The 18,186-nt window shown below is 52.8% G+C and overlaps 25 non-coding genes across 25 annotated transcripts; all 25 read left to right on the forward strand.

The window, feature by feature from the left end:
- The first annotated feature begins 253 nt into the window (after positions 1 to 253).
- On the forward strand, positions 254 to 372 carry LOC144986363 (5S ribosomal RNA). Its single transcript, XR_013650176.1, has one exon. It is a non-coding gene; the product is annotated as a 5S ribosomal RNA (ribosomal RNA).
- A 611-nt stretch (positions 373 to 983) lies between these two features.
- Positions 984 to 1,102, forward strand: LOC144984930 (5S ribosomal RNA). Its single transcript, XR_013648758.1, has one exon. It is a non-coding gene; the product is annotated as a 5S ribosomal RNA (ribosomal RNA).
- A 591-nt stretch (positions 1,103 to 1,693) lies between these two features.
- Positions 1,694 to 1,812, forward strand: LOC144986365 (5S ribosomal RNA). Its single transcript, XR_013650177.1, has one exon. It is a non-coding gene; the product is annotated as a 5S ribosomal RNA (ribosomal RNA).
- A 596-nt stretch (positions 1,813 to 2,408) lies between these two features.
- Positions 2,409 to 2,527, forward strand: LOC144984942 (5S ribosomal RNA). The gene has a single exon (XR_013648770.1). It is a non-coding gene; the product is annotated as a 5S ribosomal RNA (ribosomal RNA).
- A 590-nt stretch (positions 2,528 to 3,117) lies between these two features.
- LOC144986367 (5S ribosomal RNA) lies at positions 3,118 to 3,236 on the forward strand. Its single transcript, XR_013650179.1, has one exon. It is a non-coding gene; the product is annotated as a 5S ribosomal RNA (ribosomal RNA).
- A 596-nt stretch (positions 3,237 to 3,832) lies between these two features.
- On the forward strand, positions 3,833 to 3,951 carry LOC144984953 (5S ribosomal RNA). The gene has a single exon (XR_013648781.1). It is a non-coding gene; the product is annotated as a 5S ribosomal RNA (ribosomal RNA).
- Positions 3,952 to 4,541: 590 nt separating this feature from the next.
- Positions 4,542 to 4,660, forward strand: LOC144986368 (5S ribosomal RNA). The gene has a single exon (XR_013650180.1). It is a non-coding gene; the product is annotated as a 5S ribosomal RNA (ribosomal RNA).
- Positions 4,661 to 5,250: 590 nt separating this feature from the next.
- On the forward strand, positions 5,251 to 5,369 carry LOC144986369 (5S ribosomal RNA). Its single transcript, XR_013650181.1, has one exon. It is a non-coding gene; the product is annotated as a 5S ribosomal RNA (ribosomal RNA).
- Positions 5,370 to 5,995: 626 nt separating this feature from the next.
- On the forward strand, positions 5,996 to 6,114 carry LOC144986370 (5S ribosomal RNA). Its single transcript, XR_013650182.1, has one exon. It is a non-coding gene; the product is annotated as a 5S ribosomal RNA (ribosomal RNA).
- A 591-nt stretch (positions 6,115 to 6,705) lies between these two features.
- On the forward strand, positions 6,706 to 6,824 carry LOC144986371 (5S ribosomal RNA). The gene has a single exon (XR_013650183.1). It is a non-coding gene; the product is annotated as a 5S ribosomal RNA (ribosomal RNA).
- Positions 6,825 to 7,435: 611 nt separating this feature from the next.
- Positions 7,436 to 7,554, forward strand: LOC144984964 (5S ribosomal RNA). The gene has a single exon (XR_013648792.1). It is a non-coding gene; the product is annotated as a 5S ribosomal RNA (ribosomal RNA).
- Positions 7,555 to 8,145: 591 nt separating this feature from the next.
- On the forward strand, positions 8,146 to 8,264 carry LOC144986372 (5S ribosomal RNA). Its single transcript, XR_013650184.1, has one exon. It is a non-coding gene; the product is annotated as a 5S ribosomal RNA (ribosomal RNA).
- A 596-nt stretch (positions 8,265 to 8,860) lies between these two features.
- LOC144984649 (5S ribosomal RNA) lies at positions 8,861 to 8,979 on the forward strand. Its single transcript, XR_013648472.1, has one exon. It is a non-coding gene; the product is annotated as a 5S ribosomal RNA (ribosomal RNA).
- A 590-nt stretch (positions 8,980 to 9,569) lies between these two features.
- LOC144986373 (5S ribosomal RNA) lies at positions 9,570 to 9,688 on the forward strand. Its single transcript, XR_013650185.1, has one exon. It is a non-coding gene; the product is annotated as a 5S ribosomal RNA (ribosomal RNA).
- A 596-nt stretch (positions 9,689 to 10,284) lies between these two features.
- On the forward strand, positions 10,285 to 10,403 carry LOC144984975 (5S ribosomal RNA). The gene has a single exon (XR_013648803.1). It is a non-coding gene; the product is annotated as a 5S ribosomal RNA (ribosomal RNA).
- Positions 10,404 to 10,993: 590 nt separating this feature from the next.
- Positions 10,994 to 11,112, forward strand: LOC144986374 (5S ribosomal RNA). The gene has a single exon (XR_013650186.1). It is a non-coding gene; the product is annotated as a 5S ribosomal RNA (ribosomal RNA).
- Positions 11,113 to 11,702: 590 nt separating this feature from the next.
- LOC144986375 (5S ribosomal RNA) lies at positions 11,703 to 11,821 on the forward strand. Its single transcript, XR_013650187.1, has one exon. It is a non-coding gene; the product is annotated as a 5S ribosomal RNA (ribosomal RNA).
- A 621-nt stretch (positions 11,822 to 12,442) lies between these two features.
- Positions 12,443 to 12,561, forward strand: LOC144984986 (5S ribosomal RNA). The gene has a single exon (XR_013648814.1). It is a non-coding gene; the product is annotated as a 5S ribosomal RNA (ribosomal RNA).
- A 590-nt stretch (positions 12,562 to 13,151) lies between these two features.
- Positions 13,152 to 13,270, forward strand: LOC144986376 (5S ribosomal RNA). Its single transcript, XR_013650188.1, has one exon. It is a non-coding gene; the product is annotated as a 5S ribosomal RNA (ribosomal RNA).
- A 596-nt stretch (positions 13,271 to 13,866) lies between these two features.
- LOC144984997 (5S ribosomal RNA) lies at positions 13,867 to 13,985 on the forward strand. Its single transcript, XR_013648825.1, has one exon. It is a non-coding gene; the product is annotated as a 5S ribosomal RNA (ribosomal RNA).
- Positions 13,986 to 14,576: 591 nt separating this feature from the next.
- LOC144986378 (5S ribosomal RNA) lies at positions 14,577 to 14,695 on the forward strand. Its single transcript, XR_013650190.1, has one exon. It is a non-coding gene; the product is annotated as a 5S ribosomal RNA (ribosomal RNA).
- A 621-nt stretch (positions 14,696 to 15,316) lies between these two features.
- LOC144986379 (5S ribosomal RNA) lies at positions 15,317 to 15,435 on the forward strand. The gene has a single exon (XR_013650191.1). It is a non-coding gene; the product is annotated as a 5S ribosomal RNA (ribosomal RNA).
- A 601-nt stretch (positions 15,436 to 16,036) lies between these two features.
- On the forward strand, positions 16,037 to 16,155 carry LOC144986380 (5S ribosomal RNA). Its single transcript, XR_013650192.1, has one exon. It is a non-coding gene; the product is annotated as a 5S ribosomal RNA (ribosomal RNA).
- Positions 16,156 to 16,746: 591 nt separating this feature from the next.
- LOC144986381 (5S ribosomal RNA) lies at positions 16,747 to 16,865 on the forward strand. The gene has a single exon (XR_013650193.1). It is a non-coding gene; the product is annotated as a 5S ribosomal RNA (ribosomal RNA).
- A 590-nt stretch (positions 16,866 to 17,455) lies between these two features.
- LOC144986382 (5S ribosomal RNA) lies at positions 17,456 to 17,574 on the forward strand. The gene has a single exon (XR_013650194.1). It is a non-coding gene; the product is annotated as a 5S ribosomal RNA (ribosomal RNA).
- Positions 17,575 to 18,186: the final 612 nt, after the last annotated feature.

An 18,186-nucleotide genomic window follows, 5' to 3' on the forward strand; every position in this document is an offset into this window, starting at 1 on the left:
TGCAAATGCACAAGCCTGCACCCTCTAGAAACGCTGCCGTCTCGGTGACGAGCCCACGCAGGTGTGTGTGTGTGGAAGGCCGCTGTGGCGCACCTGCTGGGGTGAAAGGTCACCGTTTTGGCTGCAGGTGGGTGTGTCCGCTCAGCAGGTGCACCAATCAGTGGCACAGAGTGAGTGGGTGAAGGGGCCGCTGGGAGCAGGCAGGAGTCTGGTGCAGGCAGCGCTTAAAGGGCTCTGCTCCACACAACCCTTCGCTTACGGCCACACCACCCTGAACACGCCCGATCTCGTCCGATCTCGGAAGCTAAGCAGGGTCGGGCCTGGTTAGTACTTGGATGGGAGACCGCCTGGGAATACCAGGTGCTGTAAGTTTTCCGGCTTTTGCTGGCATCCACCAAAGAGAAGGAAAATCACTCACACACCCCCACAAACAGCTTTGGGTACTTTGGTTTCCTTGTCATGCATTTGTGTCTTTGGTTTTTATTTTTCTGACACCACCGTTCTGTGACACATACAGCCACCAGAGAGCGCACCGGCCAGGAAATCAAACACACAGCTTTGGGTTTCTTGCTTTTTCATGTCCTTCTGTGTCTTTCTTTTCTTTTCTTTTCTTTTCTTTTCTTTTCTTTTCTTTTCTTTTTCTTTTTTTTTTTTTTTTTTTTTTCTCTGACATGACCGTCCGGGCTTCATCCAAACTCTTCAGCGAGCTGCAGGGCAGTCAGCGCCGAGGTGCAAATGCACAAGCCTGCACCCTCTAGAAACGCTGCCGTCTCGGTGACGAGCCCACGCAGGTGTGTGTGTGTGGAAGGCCGCTGTGGCGCACCTGCTGGGGTGAAAGGTCACCGTTTTGGCTGCAGGTGGGTGTGTCCGCTCAGCAGGTGCACCAATCAGTGGCACAGAGTGAGTGGGTGAAGGGGCCGCTGGGAGCAGGCAGGAGTCTGGTGCAGGCAGCGCTTAAAGGGCTCTGCTCCACACAACCCTTCGCTTACGGCCATACCACCCTGAACACGCCCGATCTCGTCCGATCTCGGAAGCTAAGCAGGGTCGGGCCTGGTTAGTACTTGGATGGGAGACCGCCTGGGAATACCAGGTGCTGTAAGTTTTCCGGCTTTTGCTGGCATCCACCAAAGAGAAGGAAAATCACTCACACACCCCCACAAACAGCTTTGGGTACTTTGGTTTCCTTGTCATGCATTTGTGTCTTTGGTTTTTATTTTTCTGACACCACCGTTCTGTGACACATACAGCCACCAGAGAGCGCACCGGCCAGGAAATCAAACACACAGCTTTGGGTTTCTTGCTTTTTCATGTCCTTCTGTGTCTTTCTTTTCTTTTCTTTTCTTTTCTTTTTCTTTTTTTTTTTTTTTTTTTTTTCTCTGACATGACCGTCCGGGCTTCATCCAAACTCTTCAGCGAGCTGCAGGGCAGTCAGCGCCGAGGTGCAAATGCACAAGCCTGCACCCTCTAGAAACGCTGCCGTCTCGGTGACGCGCCCACGCAGGTGTGTGTGTGTGGAAGGCCGCTGTGGCGCACCTGCTGGGGTGAAAGGTCACCGTTTTGGCTGCAGGTGGGTGTGTCCGCTCAGCAGGTGCACCAATCAGTGGCACAGAGTGAGTGGGTGAAGGGGCCGCTGGGAGCAGGCAGGAGTCTGGTGCAGGCAGCGCTTAAAGGGCTCTGCTCCACACAACCCTTCGCTTACGGCCACACCACCCTGAACACGCCCGATCTCGTCCGATCTCGGAAGCTAAGCAGGGTCGGGCCTGGTTAGTACTTGGATGGGAGACCGCCTGGGAATACCAGGTGCTGTAAGTTTTCCGGCTTTTGCTGGCATCCACCAAAGAGAAGGAAAATCACTCACACACCCCCACAAACAGCTTTGGGTACTTTGGTTTCCTTGTCATGCATTTGTGTCTTTGGTTTTTATTTTTCTGACACCACCGTTCTGTGACACATACAGCCACCAGAGAGCGCACCGGCCAGGAAATCAAACACACAGCTTTGGGTTTCTTGCTTTTTCATGTCCTTCTGTGTCTTTCTTTTCTTTTCTTTTCTTTTCTTTTCTTTTTCTTTTTTTTTTTTTTTTTTTTTTCTCTGACATGACCGTCCGGGCTTCATCCAAACTCTTCAGCGAGCTGCAGGGCAGTCAGCGCCGAGGTGCAAATGCACAAGCCTGCACCCTCTAGAAACGCTGCCGTCTCGGTGACGAGCCCACGCAGGTGTGTGTGTGTGGAAGGCCGCTGTGGCGCACCTGCTGGGGTGAAAGGTCACCGTTTTGGCTGCAGGTGGGTGTGTCCGCTCAGCAGGTGCACCAATCAGTGGCACAGAGTGAGTGGGTGAAGGGGCCGCTGGGAGCAGGCAGGAGTCTGGTGCAGGCAGCGCTTAAAGGGCTCTGCTCCACACAACCCTTCGCTTACGGCCATACCACCCTGAACACGCCCGATCTCGTCCGATCTCGGAAGCTAAGCAGGGTCGGGCCTGGTTAGTACTTGGATGGGAGACCGCCTGGGAATACCAGGTGCTGTAAGTTTTCCGGCTTTTGCTGGCATCCACCAAAGAGAAGGAAAATCACTCACACACCCCCACAAACAGCTTTGGGTACTTTGGTTTCCTTGTCATGCATTTGTGTCTTTGGTTTTTATTTTTCTGACACCACCGTTCTGTGACACATACAGCCACCAGAGAGCGCACCGGCCAGGAAATCAAACACACAGCTTTGGGTTTCTTGCTTTTTCATGTCCTTCTGTGTCTTTCTTTTCTTTTCTTTTCTTTCTTTTTCTTTTTTTTTTTTTTTTTTTTTTCTCTGACATGACCGTCCGGGCTTCATCCAAACTCTTCAGCGAGCTGCAGGGCAGTCAGCGCCGAGGTGCAAATGCACAAGCCTGCACCCTCTAGAAACGCTGCCGTCTCGGTGACGCGCCCACGCAGGTGTGTGTGTGTGGAAGGCCGCTGTGGCGCACCTGCTGGGGTGAAAGGTCACCGTTTTGGCTGCAGGTGGGTGTGTCCGCTCAGCAGGTGCACCAATCAGTGGCACAGAGTGAGTGGGTGAAGGGGCCGCTGGGAGCAGGCAGGAGTCTGGTGCAGGCAGCGCTTAAAGGGCTCTGCTCCACACAACCCTTCGCTTACGGCCACACCACCCTGAACACGCCCGATCTCGTCCGATCTCGGAAGCTAAGCAGGGTCGGGCCTGGTTAGTACTTGGATGGGAGACCGCCTGGGAATACCAGGTGCTGTAAGTTTTCCGGCTTTTGCTGGCATCCACCAAAGAGAAGGAAAATCACTCACACACCCCCACAAACAGCTTTGGGTACTTTGGTTTCCTTGTCATGCATTTGTGTCTTTGGTTTTTATTTTTCTGACACCACCGTTCTGTGACACATACAGCCACCAGAGAGCGCACCGGCCAGGAAATCAAACACACAGCTTTGGGTTTCTTGCTTTTTCATGTCCTTCTGTGTCTTTCTTTTCTTTTCTTTTCTTTTCTTTTCTTTTTCTTTTTTTTTTTTTTTTTTTTTTCTCTGACATGACCGTCCGGGCTTCATCCAAACTCTTCAGCGAGCTGCAGGGCAGTCAGCGCCGAGGTGCAAATGCACAAGCCTGCACCCTCTAGAAACGCTGCCGTCTCGGTGACGAGCCCACGCAGGTGTGTGTGTGTGGAAGGCCGCTGTGGCGCACCTGCTGGGGTGAAAGGTCACCGTTTTGGCTGCAGGTGGGTGTGTCCGCTCAGCAGGTGCACCAATCAGTGGCACAGAGTGAGTGGGTGAAGGGGCCGCTGGGAGCAGGCAGGAGTCTGGTGCAGGCAGCGCTTAAAGGGCTCTGCTCCACACAACCCTTCGCTTACGGCCATACCACCCTGAACACGCCCGATCTCGTCCGATCTCGGAAGCTAAGCAGGGTCGGGCCTGGTTAGTACTTGGATGGGAGACCGCCTGGGAATACCAGGTGCTGTAAGTTTTCCGGCTTTTGCTGGCATCCACCAAAGAGAAGGAAAATCACTCACACACCCCCACAAACAGCTTTGGGTACTTTGGTTTCCTTGTCATGCATTTGTGTCTTTGGTTTTTATTTTTCTGACACCACCGTTCTGTGACACATACAGCCACCAGAGAGCGCACCGGCCAGGAAATCAAACACACAGCTTTGGGTTTCTTGCTTTTTCATGTCCTTCTGTGTCTTTCTTTTCTTTTCTTTTCTTTCTTTTTCTTTTTTTTTTTTTTTTTTTTTTCTCTGACATGACCGTCCGGGCTTCATCCAAACTCTTCAGCGAGCTGCAGGGCAGTCAGCGCCGAGGTGCAAATGCACAAGCCTGCACCCTCTAGAAACGCTGCCGTCTCGGTGACGCGCCCACGCAGGTGTGTGTGTGTGGAAGGCCGCTGTGGCGCACCTGCTGGGGTGAAAGGTCACCGTTTTGGCTGCAGGTGGGTGTGTCCGCTCAGCAGGTGCACCAATCAGTGGCACAGAGTGAGTGGGTGAAGGGGCCGCTGGGAGCAGGCAGGAGTCTGGTGCAGGCAGCGCTTAAAGGGCTCTGCTCCACACAACCCTTCGCTTACGGCCACACCACCCTGAACACGCCCGATCTCGTCCGATCTCGGAAGCTAAGCAGGGTCGGGCCTGGTTAGTACTTGGATGGGAGACCGCCTGGGAATACCAGGTGCTGTAAGTTTTCCGGCTTTTGCTGGCATCCACCAAAGAGAAGGAAAATCACTCACACACCCCCACAAACAGCTTTGGGTACTTTGGTTTCCTTGTCATGCATTTGTGTCTTTGGTTTTTATTTTTCTGACACCACCGTTCTGTGACACATACAGCCACCAGAGAGCGCACCGGCCAGGAAATCAAACACACAGCTTTGGGTTTCTTGCTTTTTCATGTCCTTCTGTGTCTTTCTTTTCTTTTCTTTTCTTTCTTTTTCTTTTTTTTTTTTTTTTTTTTTTCTCTGACATGACCGTCCGGGCTTCATCCAAACTCTTCAGCGAGCTGCAGGGCAGTCAGCGCCGAGGTGCAAATGCACAAGCCTGCACCCTCTAGAAACGCTGCCGTCTCGGTGACGCGCCCACGCAGGTGTGTGTGTGTGGAAGGCCGCTGTGGCGCACCTGCTGGGGTGAAAGGTCACCGTTTTGGCTGCAGGTGGGTGTGTCCGCTCAGCAGGTGCACCAATCAGTGGCACAGAGTGAGTGGGTGAAGGGGCCGCTGGGAGCAGGCAGGAGTCTGGTGCAGGCAGCGCTTAAAGGGCTCTGCTCCACACAACCCTTCGCTTACGGCCACACCACCCTGAACACGCCCGATCTCGTCCGATCTCGGAAGCTAAGCAGGGTCGGGCCTGGTTAGTACTTGGATGGGAGACCGCCTGGGAATACCAGGTGCTGTAAGTTTTCCGGCTTTTGCTGGCATCCACCAAAGAGAAGGAAAATCACTCACACACCCCCACAAACAGCTTTGGGTACTTTGGTTTCCTTGTCATGCATTTGTGTCTTTGGTTTTTATTTTTCTGACACCACCGTTCTGTGACACATACAGCCACCAGAGAGCGCACCGGCCAGGAAATCAAACACACAGCTTTGGGTTTCTTGCTTTTTCATGTCCTTCTGTGTCTTTCTTTTCTTTTCTTTTCTTTTCTTTTCTTTTCTTTTCTTTTCTTTTCTTTTCTTTTCTTTTTCTTTTTTTTTTTTTTTTTTTTTTCTCTGACATGACCGTCCGGGCTTCATCCAAACTCTTCAGCGAGCTGCAGGGCAGTCAGCGCCGAGGTGCAAATGCACAAGCCTGCACCCTCTAGAAACGCTGCCGTCTCGGTGACGAGCCCACGCAGGTGTGTGTGTGTGGAAGGCCGCTGTGGCGCACCTGCTGGGGTGAAAGGTCACCGTTTTGGCTGCAGGTGGGTGTGTCCGCTCAGCAGGTGCACCAATCAGTGGCACAGAGTGAGTGGGTGAAGGGGCCGCTGGGAGCAGGCAGGAGTCTGGTGCAGGCAGCGCTTAAAGGGCTCTGCTCCACACAACCCTTCGCTTACGGCCACACCACCCTGAACACGCCCGATCTCGTCCGATCTCGGAAGCTAAGCAGGGTCGGGCCTGGTTAGTACTTGGATGGGAGACCGCCTGGGAATACCAGGTGCTGTAAGTTTTCCGGCTTTTGCTGGCATCCACCAAAGAGAAGGAAAATCACTCACACACCCCCACAAACAGCTTTGGGTACTTTGGTTTCCTTGTCATGCATTTGTGTCTTTGGTTTTTATTTTTCTGACACCACCGTTCTGTGACACATACAGCCACCAGAGAGCGCACCGGCCAGGAAATCAAACACACAGCTTTGGGTTTCTTGCTTTTTCATGTCCTTCTGTGTCTTTCTTTTCTTTTCTTTTCTTTTCTTTTTCTTTTTTTTTTTTTTTTTTTTTTCTCTGACATGACCGTCCGGGCTTCATCCAAACTCTTCAGCGAGCTGCAGGGCAGTCAGCGCCGAGGTGCAAATGCACAAGCCTGCACCCTCTAGAAACGCTGCCGTCTCGGTGACGAGCCCACGCAGGTGTGTGTGTGTGGAAGGCCGCTGTGGCGCACCTGCTGGGGTGAAAGGTCACCGTTTTGGCTGCAGGTGGGTGTGTCCGCTCAGCAGGTGCACCAATCAGTGGCACAGAGTGAGTGGGTGAAGGGGCCGCTGGGAGCAGGCAGGAGTCTGGTGCAGGCAGCGCTTAAAGGGCTCTGCTCCACACAACCCTTCGCTTACGGCCACACCACCCTGAACACGCCCGATCTCGTCCGATCTCGGAAGCTAAGCAGGGTCGGGCCTGGTTAGTACTTGGATGGGAGACCGCCTGGGAATACCAGGTGCTGTAAGTTTTCCGGCTTTTGCTGGCATCCACCAAAGAGAAGGAAAATCACTCACACACCCCCACAAACAGCTTTGGGTACTTTGGTTTCCTTGTCATGCATTTGTGTCTTTGGTTTTTATTTTTCTGACACCACCGTTCTGTGACACATACAGCCACCAGAGAGCGCACCGGCCAGGAAATCAAACACACAGCTTTGGGTTTCTTGCTTTTTCATGTCCTTCTGTGTCTTTCTTTTCTTTTCTTTTCTTTTCTTTTCTTTTCTTTTCTTTTCTTTTTCTTTTTTTTTTTTTTTTTTTTTTCTCTGACATGACCGTCCGGGCTTCATCCAAACTCTTCAGCGAGCTGCAGGGCAGTCAGCGCCGAGGTGCAAATGCACAAGCCTGCACCCTCTAGAAACGCTGCCGTCTCGGTGACGAGCCCACGCAGGTGTGTGTGTGTGGAAGGCCGCTGTGGCGCACCTGCTGGGGTGAAAGGTCACCGTTTTGGCTGCAGGTGGGTGTGTCCGCTCAGCAGGTGCACCAATCAGTGGCACAGAGTGAGTGGGTGAAGGGGCCGCTGGGAGCAGGCAGGAGTCTGGTGCAGGCAGCGCTTAAAGGGCTCTGCTCCACACAACCCTTCGCTTACGGCCATACCACCCTGAACACGCCCGATCTCGTCCGATCTCGGAAGCTAAGCAGGGTCGGGCCTGGTTAGTACTTGGATGGGAGACCGCCTGGGAATACCAGGTGCTGTAAGTTTTCCGGCTTTTGCTGGCATCCACCAAAGAGAAGGAAAATCACTCACACACCCCCACAAACAGCTTTGGGTACTTTGGTTTCCTTGTCATGCATTTGTGTCTTTGGTTTTTATTTTTCTGACACCACCGTTCTGTGACACATACAGCCACCAGAGAGCGCACCGGCCAGGAAATCAAACACACAGCTTTGGGTTTCTTGCTTTTTCATGTCCTTCTGTGTCTTTCTTTTCTTTTCTTTTCTTTTCTTTTTCTTTTTTTTTTTTTTTTTTTTTTCTCTGACATGACCGTCCGGGCTTCATCCAAACTCTTCAGCGAGCTGCAGGGCAGTCAGCGCCGAGGTGCAAATGCACAAGCCTGCACCCTCTAGAAACGCTGCCGTCTCGGTGACGCGCCCACGCAGGTGTGTGTGTGTGGAAGGCCGCTGTGGCGCACCTGCTGGGGTGAAAGGTCACCGTTTTGGCTGCAGGTGGGTGTGTCCGCTCAGCAGGTGCACCAATCAGTGGCACAGAGTGAGTGGGTGAAGGGGCCGCTGGGAGCAGGCAGGAGTCTGGTGCAGGCAGCGCTTAAAGGGCTCTGCTCCACACAACCCTTCGCTTACGGCCACACCACCCTGAACACGCCCGATCTCGTCCGATCTCGGAAGCTAAGCAGGGTCGGGCCTGGTTAGTACTTGGATGGGAGACCGCCTGGGAATACCAGGTGCTGTAAGTTTTCCGGCTTTTGCTGGCATCCACCAAAGAGAAGGAAAATCACTCACACACCCCCACAAACAGCTTTGGGTACTTTGGTTTCCTTGTCATGCATTTGTGTCTTTGGTTTTTATTTTTCTGACACCACCGTTCTGTGACACATACAGCCACCAGAGAGCGCACCGGCCAGGAAATCAAACACACAGCTTTGGGTTTCTTGCTTTTTCATGTCCTTCTGTGTCTTTCTTTTCTTTTCTTTTCTTTTCTTTTCTTTTTCTTTTTTTTTTTTTTTTTTTTTTCTCTGACATGACCGTCCGGGCTTCATCCAAACTCTTCAGCGAGCTGCAGGGCAGTCAGCGCCGAGGTGCAAATGCACAAGCCTGCACCCTCTAGAAACGCTGCCGTCTCGGTGACGAGCCCACGCAGGTGTGTGTGTGTGGAAGGCCGCTGTGGCGCACCTGCTGGGGTGAAAGGTCACCGTTTTGGCTGCAGGTGGGTGTGTCCGCTCAGCAGGTGCACCAATCAGTGGCACAGAGTGAGTGGGTGAAGGGGCCGCTGGGAGCAGGCAGGAGTCTGGTGCAGGCAGCGCTTAAAGGGCTCTGCTCCACACAACCCTTCGCTTACGGCCATACCACCCTGAACACGCCCGATCTCGTCCGATCTCGGAAGCTAAGCAGGGTTGGGCCTGGTTAGTACTTGGATGGGAGACCGCCTGGGAATACCAGGTGCTGTAAGTTTTCCGGCTTTTGCTGGCATCCACCAAAGAGAAGGAAAATCACTCACACACCCCCACAAACAGCTTTGGGTACTTTGGTTTCCTTGTCATGCATTTGTGTCTTTGGTTTTTATTTTTCTGACACCACCGTTCTGTGACACATACAGCCACCAGAGAGCGCACCGGCCAGGAAATCAAACACACAGCTTTGGGTTTCTTGCTTTTTCATGTCCTTCTGTGTCTTTCTTTTCTTTTCTTTTCTTTCTTTTTCTTTTTTTTTTTTTTTTTTTTTTCTCTGACATGACCGTCCGGGCTTCATCCAAACTCTTCAGCGAGCTGCAGGGCAGTCAGCGCCGAGGTGCAAATGCACAAGCCTGCACCCTCTAGAAACGCTGCCGTCTCGGTGACGCGCCCACGCAGGTGTGTGTGTGTGGAAGGCCGCTGTGGCGCACCTGCTGGGGTGAAAGGTCACCGTTTTGGCTGCAGGTGGGTGTGTCCGCTCAGCAGGTGCACCAATCAGTGGCACAGAGTGAGTGGGTGAAGGGGCCGCTGGGAGCAGGCAGGAGTCTGGTGCAGGCAGCGCTTAAAGGGCTCTGCTCCACACAACCCTTCGCTTACGGCCACACCACCCTGAACACGCCCGATCTCGTCCGATCTCGGAAGCTAAGCAGGGTCGGGCCTGGTTAGTACTTGGATGGGAGACCGCCTGGGAATACCAGGTGCTGTAAGTTTTCCGGCTTTTGCTGGCATCCACCAAAGAGAAGGAAAATCACTCACACACCCCCACAAACAGCTTTGGGTACTTTGGTTTCCTTGTCATGCATTTGTGTCTTTGGTTTTTATTTTTCTGACACCACCGTTCTGTGACACATACAGCCACCAGAGAGCGCACCGGCCAGGAAATCAAACACACAGCTTTGGGTTTCTTGCTTTTTCATGTCCTTCTGTGTCTTTCTTTTCTTTTCTTTTCTTTTCTTTTCTTTTTCTTTTTTTTTTTTTTTTTTTTTTCTCTGACATGACCGTCCGGGCTTCATCCAAACTCTTCAGCGAGCTGCAGGGCAGTCAGCGCCGAGGTGCAAATGCACAAGCCTGCACCCTCTAGAAACGCTGCCGTCTCGGTGACGAGCCCACGCAGGTGTGTGTGTGTGGAAGGCCGCTGTGGCGCACCTGCTGGGGTGAAAGGTCACCGTTTTGGCTGCAGGTGGGTGTGTCCGCTCAGCAGGTGCACCAATCAGTGGCACAGAGTGAGTGGGTGAAGGGGCCGCTGGGAGCAGGCAGGAGTCTGGTGCAGGCAGCGCTTAAAGGGCTCTGCTCCACACAACCCTTCGCTTACGGCCATACCACCCTGAACACGCCCGATCTCGTCCGATCTCGGAAGCTAAGCAGGGTCGGGCCTGGTTAGTACTTGGATGGGAGACCGCCTGGGAATACCAGGTGCTGTAAGTTTTCCGGCTTTTGCTGGCATCCACCAAAGAGAAGGAAAATCACTCACACACCCCCACAAACAGCTTTGGGTACTTTGGTTTCCTTGTCATGCATTTGTGTCTTTGGTTTTTATTTTTCTGACACCACCGTTCTGTGACACATACAGCCACCAGAGAGCGCACCGGCCAGGAAATCAAACACACAGCTTTGGGTTTCTTGCTTTTTCATGTCCTTCTGTGTCTTTCTTTTCTTTTCTTTTCTTTCTTTTTCTTTTTTTTTTTTTTTTTTTTTTCTCTGACATGACCGTCCGGGCTTCATCCAAACTCTTCAGCGAGCTGCAGGGCAGTCAGCGCCGAGGTGCAAATGCACAAGCCTGCACCCTCTAGAAACGCTGCCGTCTCGGTGACGCGCCCACGCAGGTGTGTGTGTGTGGAAGGCCGCTGTGGCGCACCTGCTGGGGTGAAAGGTCACCGTTTTGGCTGCAGGTGGGTGTGTCCGCTCAGCAGGTGCACCAATCAGTGGCACAGAGTGAGTGGGTGAAGGGGCCGCTGGGAGCAGGCAGGAGTCTGGTGCAGGCAGCGCTTAAAGGGCTCTGCTCCACACAACCCTTCGCTTACGGCCACACCACCCTGAACACGCCCGATCTCGTCCGATCTCGGAAGCTAAGCAGGGTCGGGCCTGGTTAGTACTTGGATGGGAGACCGCCTGGGAATACCAGGTGCTGTAAGTTTTCCGGCTTTTGCTGGCATCCACCAAAGAGAAGGAAAATCACTCACACACCCCCACAAACAGCTTTGGGTACTTTGGTTTCCTTGTCATGCATTTGTGTCTTTGGTTTTTATTTTTCTGACACCACCGTTCTGTGACACATACAGCCACCAGAGAGCGCACCGGCCAGGAAATCAAACACACAGCTTTGGGTTTCTTGCTTTTTCATGTCCTTCTGTGTCTTTCTTTTCTTTTCTTTTCTTTCTTTTTCTTTTTTTTTTTTTTTTTTTTTTCTCTGACATGACCGTCCGGGCTTCATCCAAACTCTTCAGCGAGCTGCAGGGCAGTCAGCGCCGAGGTGCAAATGCACAAGCCTGCACCCTCTAGAAACGCTGCCGTCTCGGTGACGCGCCCACGCAGGTGTGTGTGTGTGGAAGGCCGCTGTGGCGCACCTGCTGGGGTGAAAGGTCACCGTTTTGGCTGCAGGTGGGTGTGTCCGCTCAGCAGGTGCACCAATCAGTGGCACAGAGTGAGTGGGTGAAGGGGCCGCTGGGAGCAGGCAGGAGTCTGGTGCAGGCAGCGCTTAAAGGGCTCTGCTCCACACAACCCTTCGCTTACGGCCACACCACCCTGAACACGCCCGATCTCGTCCGATCTCGGAAGCTAAGCAGGGTCGGGCCTGGTTAGTACTTGGATGGGAGACCGCCTGGGAATACCAGGTGCTGTAAGTTTTCCGGCTTTTGCTGGCATCCACCAAAGAGAAGGAAAATCACTCACACACCCCCACAAACAGCTTTGGGTACTTTGGTTTCCTTGTCATGCATTTGTGTCTTTGGTTTTTATTTTTCTGACACCACCGTTCTGTGACACATACAGCCACCAGAGAGCGCACCGGCCAGGAAATCAAACACACAGCTTTGGGTTTCTTGCTTTTTCATGTCCTTCTGTGTCTTTCTTTTCTTTTCTTTTCTTTTCTTTTCTTTTCTTTTCTTTTCTTTTCTTTTCTTTTTCTTTTTTTTTTTTTTTTTTTTTTCTCTGACATGACCGTCCGGGCTTCATCCAAACTCTTCAGCGAGCTGCAGGGCAGTCAGCGCCGAGGTGCAAATGCACAAGCCTGCACCCTCTAGAAACGCTGCCGTCTCGGTGACGAGCCCACGCAGGTGTGTGTGTGTGGAAGGCCGCTGTGGCGCACCTGCTGGGGTGAAAGGTCACCGTTTTGGCTGCAGGTGGGTGTGTCCGCTCAGCAGGTGCACCAATCAGTGGCACAGAGTGAGTGGGTGAAGGGGCCGCTGGGAGCAGGCAGGAGTCTGGTGCAGGCAGCGCTTAAAGGGCTCTGCTCCACACAACCCTTCGCTTACGGCCATACCACCCTGAACACGCCCGATCTCGTCCGATCTCGGAAGCTAAGCAGGGTCGGGCCTGGTTAGTACTTGGATGGGAGACCGCCTGGGAATACCAGGTGCTGTAAGTTTTCCGGCTTTTGCTGGCATCCACCAAAGAGAAGGAAAATCACTCACACACCCCCACAAACAGCTTTGGGTACTTTGGTTTCCTTGTCATGCATTTGTGTCTTTGGTTTTTATTTTTCTGACACCACCGTTCTGTGACACATACAGCCACCAGAGAGCGCACCGGCCAGGAAATCAAACACACAGCTTTGGGTTTCTTGCTTTTTCATGTCCTTCTGTGTCTTTCTTTTCTTTTCTTTTCTTTCTTTTTCTTTTTTTTTTTTTTTTTTTTTTCTCTGACATGACCGTCCGGGCTTCATCCAAACTCTTCAGCGAGCTGCAGGGCAGTCAGCGCCGAGGTGCAAATGCACAAGCCTGCACCCTCTAGAAACGCTGCCGTCTCGGTGACGCGCCCACGCAGGTGTGTGTGTGTGGAAGGCCGCTGTGGCGCACCTGCTGGGGTGAAAGGTCACCGTTTTGGCTGCAGGTGGGTGTGTCCGCTCAGCAGGTGCACCAATCAGTGGCACAGAGTGAGTGGGTGAAGGGGCCGCTGGGAGCAGGCAGGAGTCTGGTGCAGGCAGCGCTTAAAGGGCTCTGCTCCACACAACCCTTCGCTTACGGCCACACCACCCTGAACACGCCCGATCTCGTCCGATCTCGGAAGCTAAGCAGGGTCGGGCCTGGTTAGTACTTGGATGGGAGACCGCCTGGGAATACCAGGTGCTGTAAGTTTTCCGGCTTTTGCTGGCATCCACCAAAGAGAAGGAAAATCACTCACACACCCCCACAAACAGCTTTGGGTACTTTGGTTTCCTTGTCATGCATTTGTGTCTTTGGTTTTTATTTTTCTGACACCACCGTTCTGTGACACATACAGCCACCAGAGAGCGCACCGGCCAGGAAATCAAACACACAGCTTTGGGTTTCTTGCTTTTTCATGTCCTTCTGTGTCTTTCTTTTCTTTTCTTTTCTTTTCTTTTCTTTTTCTTTTTTTTTTTTTTTTTTTTTTCTCTGACATGACCGTCCGGGCTTCATCCAAACTCTTCAGCGAGCTGCAGGGCAGTCAGCGCCGAGGTGCAAATGCACAAGCCTGCACCCTCTAGAAACGCTGCCGTCTCGGTGACGAGCCCACGCAGGTGTGTGTGTGTGGAAGGCCGCTGTGGCGCACCTGCTGGGGTGAAAGGTCACCGTTTTGGCTGCAGGTGGGTGTGTCCGCTCAGCAGGTGCACCAATCAGTGGCACAGAGTGAGTGGGTGAAGGGGCCGCTGGGAGCAGGCAGGAGTCTGGTGCAGGCAGCGCTTAAAGGGCTCTGCTCCACACAACCCTTCGCTTACGGCCATACCACCCTGAACACGCCCGATCTCGTCCGATCTCGGAAGCTAAGCAGGGTCGGGCCTGGTTAGTACTTGGATGGGAGACCGCCTGGGAATACCAGGTGCTGTAAGTTTTCCGGCTTTTGCTGGCATCCACCAAAGAGAAGGAAAATCACTCACACACCCCCACAAACAGCTTTGGGTACTTTGGTTTCCTTGTCATGCATTTGTGTCTTTGGTTTTTATTTTTCTGACACCACCGTTCTGTGACACATACAGCCACCAGAGAGCGCACCGGCCAGGAAATCAAACACACAGCTTTGGGTTTCTTGCTTTTTCATGTCCTTCTGTGTCTTTCTTTTCTTTTCTTTTCTTTTCTTTTTCTTTTTTTTTTTTTTTTTTTTTTCTCTGACATGACCGTCCGGGCTTCATCCAAACTCTTCAGCGAGCTGCAGGGCAGTCAGCGCCGAGGTGCAAATGCACAAGCCTGCACCCTCTAGAAACGCTGCCGTCTCGGTGACGAGCCCACGCAGGTGTGTGTGTGTGGAAGGCCGCTGTGGCGCACCTGCTGGGGTGAAAGGTCACCGTTTTGGCTGCAGGTGGGTGTGTCCGCTCAGCAGGTGCACCAATCAGTGGCACAGAGTGAGTGGGTGAAGGGGCCGCTGGGAGCAGGCAGGAGTCTGGTGCAGGCAGCGCTTAAAGGGCTCTGCTCCACACAACCCTTCGCTTACGGCCACACCACCCTGAACACGCCCGATCTCGTCCGATCTCGGAAGCTAAGCAGGGTCGGGCCTGGTTAGTACTTGGATGGGAGACCGCCTGGGAATACCAGGTGCTGTAAGTTTTCCGGCTTTTGCTGGCATCCACCAAAGAGAAGGAAAATCACTCACACACCCCCACAAACAGCTTTGGGTACTTTGGTTTCCTTGTCATGCATTTGTGTCTTTGGTTTTTATTTTTCTGACACCACCGTTCTGTGACACATACAGCCACCAGAGAGCGCACCGGCCAGGAAATCAAACACACAGCTTTGGGTTTCTTGCTTTTTCATGTCCTTCTGTGTCTTTCTTTTCTTTTCTTTTCTTTTCTTTTCTTTTCTTTTCTTTTCTTTTCTTTTCTTTTTCTTTTTTTTTTTTTTTTTTTTTTCTCTGACATGACCGTCCGGGCTTCATCCAAACTCTTCAGCGAGCTGCAGGGCAGTCAGCGCCGAGGTGCAAATGCACAAGCCTGCACCCTCTAGAAACGCTGCCGTCTCGGTGACGAGCCCACGCAGGTGTGTGTGTGTGGAAGGCCGCTGTGGCGCACCTGCTGGGGTGAAAGGTCACCGTTTTGGCTGCAGGTGGGTGTGTCCGCTCAGCAGGTGCACCAATCAGTGGCACAGAGTGAGTGGGTGAAGGGGCCGCTGGGAGCAGGCAGGAGTCTGGTGCAGGCAGCGCTTAAAGGGCTCTGCTCCACACAACCCTTCGCTTACGGCCACACCACCCTGAACACGCCCGATCTCGTCCGATCTCGGAAGCTAAGCAGGGTCGGGCCTGGTTAGTACTTGGATGGGAGACCGCCTGGGAATACCAGGTGCTGTAAGTTTTCCGGCTTTTGCTGGCATCCACCAAAGAGAAGGAAAATCACTCACACACCCCCACAAACAGCTTTGGGTACTTTGGTTTCCTTGTCATGCATTTGTGTCTTTGGTTTTTATTTTTCTGACACCACCGTTCTGTGACACATACAGCCACCAGAGAGCGCACCGGCCAGGAAATCAAACACACAGCTTTGGGTTTCTTGCTTTTTCATGTCCTTCTGTGTCTTTCTTTTCTTTTCTTTTCTTTTCTTTTCTTTTCTTTTTCTTTTTTTTTTTTTTTTTTTTTTCTCTGACATGACCGTCCGGGCTTCATCCAAACTCTTCAGCGAGCTGCAGGGCAGTCAGCGCCGAGGTGCAAATGCACAAGCCTGCACCCTCTAGAAACGCTGCCGTCTCGGTGACGCGCCCACGCAGGTGTGTGTGTGTGGAAGGCCGCTGTGGCGCACCTGCTGGGGTGAAAGGTCACCGTTTTGGCTGCAGGTGGGTGTGTCCGCTCAGCAGGTGCACCAATCAGTGGCACAGAGTGAGTGGGTGAAGGGGCCGCTGGGAGCAGGCAGGAGTCTGGTGCAGGCAGCGCTTAAAGGGCTCTGCTCCACACAACCCTTCGCTTACGGCCACACCACCCTGAACACGCCCGATCTCGTCCGATCTCGGAAGCTAAGCAGGGTCGGGCCTGGTTAGTACTTGGATGGGAGACCGCCTGGGAATACCAGGTGCTGTAAGTTTTCCGGCTTTTGCTGGCATCCACCAAAGAGAAGGAAAATCACTCACACACCCCCACAAACAGCTTTGGGTACTTTGGTTTCCTTGTCATGCATTTGTGTCTTTGGTTTTTATTTTTCTGACACCACCGTTCTGTGACACATACAGCCACCAGAGAGCGCACCGGCCAGGAAATCAAACACACAGCTTTGGGTTTCTTGCTTTTTCATGTCCTTCTGTGTCTTTCTTTTCTTTTCTTTTCTTTTCTTTTTCTTTTTTTTTTTTTTTTTTTTTTCTCTGACATGACCGTCCGGGCTTCATCCAAACTCTTCAGCGAGCTGCAGGGCAGTCAGCGCCGAGGTGCAAATGCACAAGCCTGCACCCTCTAGAAACGCTGCCGTCTCGGTGACGCGCCCACGCAGGTGTGTGTGTGTGGAAGGCCGCTGTGGCGCACCTGCTGGGGTGAAAGGTCACCGTTTTGGCTGCAGGTGGGTGTGTCCGCTCAGCAGGTGCACCAATCAGTGGCACAGAGTGAGTGGGTGAAGGGGCCGCTGGGAGCAGGCAGGAGTCTGGTGCAGGCAGCGCTTAAAGGGCTCTGCTCCACACAACCCTTCGCTTACGGCCACACCACCCTGAACACGCCCGATCTCGTCCGATCTCGGAAGCTAAGCAGGGTCGGGCCTGGTTAGTACTTGGATGGGAGACCGCCTGGGAATACCAGGTGCTGTAAGTTTTCCGGCTTTTGCTGGCATCCACCAAAGAGAAGGAAAATCACTCACACACCCCCACAAACAGCTTTGGGTACTTTGGTTTCCTTGTCATGCATTTGTGTCTTTGGTTTTTATTTTTCTGACACCACCGTTCTGTGACACATACAGCCACCAGAGAGCGCACCGGCCAGGAAATCAAACACACAGCTTTGGGTTTCTTGCTTTTTCATGTCCTTCTGTGTCTTTCTTTTCTTTTCTTTTCTTTCTTTTTCTTTTTTTTTTTTTTTTTTTTTTCTCTGACATGACCGTCCGGGCTTCATCCAAACTCTTCAGCGAGCTGCAGGGCAGTCAGCGCCGAGGTGCAAATGCACAAGCCTGCACCCTCTAGAAACGCTGCCGTCTCGGTGACGCGCCCACGCAGGTGTGTGTGTGTGGAAGGCCGCTGTGGCGCACCTGCTGGGGTGAAAGGTCACCGTTTTGGCTGCAGGTGGGTGTGTCCGCTCAGCAGGTGCACCAATCAGTGGCACAGAGTGAGTGGGTGAAGGGGCCGCTGGGAGCAGGCAGGAGTCTGGTGCAGGCAGCGCTTAAAGGGCTCTGCTCCACACAACCCTTCGCTTACGGCCACACCACCCTGAACACGCCCGATCTCGTCCGATCTCGGAAGCTAAGCAGGGTCGGGCCTGGTTAGTACTTGGATGGGAGACCGCCTGGGAATACCAGGTGCTGTAAGTTTTCCGGCTTTTGCTGGCATCCACCAAAGAGAAGGAAAATCACTCACACACCCCCACAAACAGCTTTGGGTACTTTGGTTTCCTTGTCATGCATTTGTGTCTTTGGTTTTTATTTTTCTGACACCACCGTTCTGTGACACATACAGCCACCAGAGAGCGCACCGGCCAGGAAATCAAACACACAGCTTTGGGTTTCTTGCTTTTTCATGTCCTTCTGTGTCTTTCTTTTCTTTTCTTTTCTTTTCTTTTCTTTTCTTTTCTTTTCTTTTCTTTTCTTTTTCTTTTTTTTTTTTTTTTTTTTTTCTCTGACATGACCGTCCGGGCTTCATCCAAACTCTTCAGCGAGCTGCAGGGCAGTCAGCGCCGAGGTGCAAATGCACAAGCCTGCACCCTCTAGAAACGCTGCCGTCTCGGTGACGAGCCCACGCAGGTGTGTGTGTGTGGAAGGCCGCTGTGGCGCACCTGCTGGGGTGAAAGGTCACCGTTTTGGCTGCAGGTGGGTGTGTCCGCTCAGCAGGTGCACCAATCAGTGGCACAGAGTGAGTGGGTGAAGGGGCCGCTGGGAGCAGGCAGGAGTCTGGTGCAGGCAGCGCTTAAAGGGCTCTGCTCCACA

This window comes from Oryzias latipes, chromosome 16, assembly GCF_053564925.1.
Source record: "Oryzias latipes strain Hd-rR chromosome 16, Olatipes_Hd-rR_3.1".
Lineage (NCBI taxonomy): Eukaryota > Metazoa > Chordata > Actinopteri > Beloniformes > Adrianichthyidae > Oryzias > Oryzias latipes.